A 1820-nucleotide genomic window follows, 5' to 3' on the forward strand; every position below is an offset into this window, starting at 1 on the left:
ATTTGTCCACGGACTGAGAAAAAGTATGATGATGCGTGATGCTTCGCAGCTGCTCAGGAAGGCTGTTTCGGATGCGAGCGTAATAAACTAGAAAGAAATAGTGGCGTAAGTTTGCACGAGCTAGGGGACACATAAGAAGTTGCAGGAGTTACGGAGTCTGTAGCGAGGTTGAGGTTATACTTGGTCTAGCCTCTGCTATAAAAGCGTTCCTATGCAACAGACGGTGTGAGAGAGCTAGATTTAATTTTAACCGTCTAAGCCATCGTAGTTCGAGGCCTAGGATTTGACAGCGGGAGCCGTAAGAGAGGAGGCTTGACCAAGGAAAGAGCTTTATCGTAAATGAGCGTCAGACACCTTCAATTGCGAGTCTGCAGTTTTGAGCGTAAAGGGAGGAGAATGCAGGACAGAATTCCAAGATTGGTCATACGCACAGCTTAAATATTTCAAACATTGTGTCTGGGAGGTGACAGGAGCGCAGGATTAAAGAACTGAGCCCGCGTGCTCTTGCAACCAGAAACTGCACCTAGTGGGAAAAGCTAAAAGTAGTGGAGTATCTGAGGCCGAGATCTTTGATCCCCGTGAAATAGGTGATAGGATTTCCATTGATTGTGAAAACGTCAGCCGAAAGAGAGCAGCGGCAGGAAGTTATACAGGATTTTGTGGAGGAGAAGCTTAGGCCAGATTCGTTTAACTAGCGAGTCACTGAATCTTGCTTAATTTGGTGAAAAGCAAGGGCTTTCTCAGAGGACGGGAATGTGTACGCGATTTTTATATCGTCCGCGAAGAGGAAAGCTTTACCATGGGATATGGCACCGAAGATGTCATTGATGTACATTAAGAAAAGAATGGGGCCTAGAAAGCTTCCTCGGATGACTCCGCTAGTGATCGATAGTGGAGATGATTGTATGTCGTCGATTTGCGCTGTTTACATCGTGTCTGATAAGCAGGGGGTGAACCACTGAAGTAAGGTTCCATTGATGCCCACGATACTAAGTTTGTGTAACAGGGAGGCGTAGGGGACCTGGCCGAAAGTTTTTTGGGTGTCATGGATTCACGGATTCACGGATTGATACACAGAATCAAGGCTATTGCCCAGGTTTCCCGGGTCGGTTTGGTTCTTGTCGGTCAGTGGCTGTCGTTCACCAGAGAGGCACAAGTGGAAAAAGGGTGTAGCACTGCTCTTTATGTTCTCAGCGCGGGGAAGTATGCTTGCTAGCGCAAGGATTCCCATAAATATACGTCTGACAGTAATTTAAACTGGGTTCTAGAATGAGCGCGGACCACCGTCGCGGGAAGGTCATTCCACGCACCTACTACCCGAAATGATAAAAAAATTTGTCTAATGAATGTGTGTGCTCTGAGCTTGAAAATTTTATTACTGTGTCCCCGCCGGGTGTTTGCTGGGTCAACGGTGAAAAACTGTCTGCCATGCCTTGTTCAGACAGGGCATAAGTAAGAATTAGGTCCCCTCGGAGGCGACGGTACACAAGGGGAAAGAGATCAACCATCGTGGGACGCGTTTCGTTGTCCACGGATTTGAGGCCGGCAACCATTCTCGTAGCGGCCCGCTGGACACGCTCAATGAGGGTGACGTCTTTCGTGCGTCCTGAGTAGACAACTTGGTTGGGGTATTCCAGGAGCAGTCTGGCGTAGGCCCGATGAAGTATTTGGAAGTCGATGCGACTAATACGGGAGAGGGTTCGTCGGATCATCTGTAAAATGGCGAATGCCTTTTGGGCCGATCTCTCATGGTGCAGTGAGAAGGACAAGTTTGAGGAGACCCAAATGCCAAAATTCTTTTTGAAACCTATTTCCACGAT

Source organism: Opisthorchis viverrini, assembly GCF_000715545.1.
Source record: "Opisthorchis viverrini unplaced genomic scaffold opera_v5_126, whole genome shotgun sequence".
Taxonomy (NCBI): Eukaryota; Metazoa; Platyhelminthes; class Trematoda; order Opisthorchiida; family Opisthorchiidae; genus Opisthorchis; species Opisthorchis viverrini.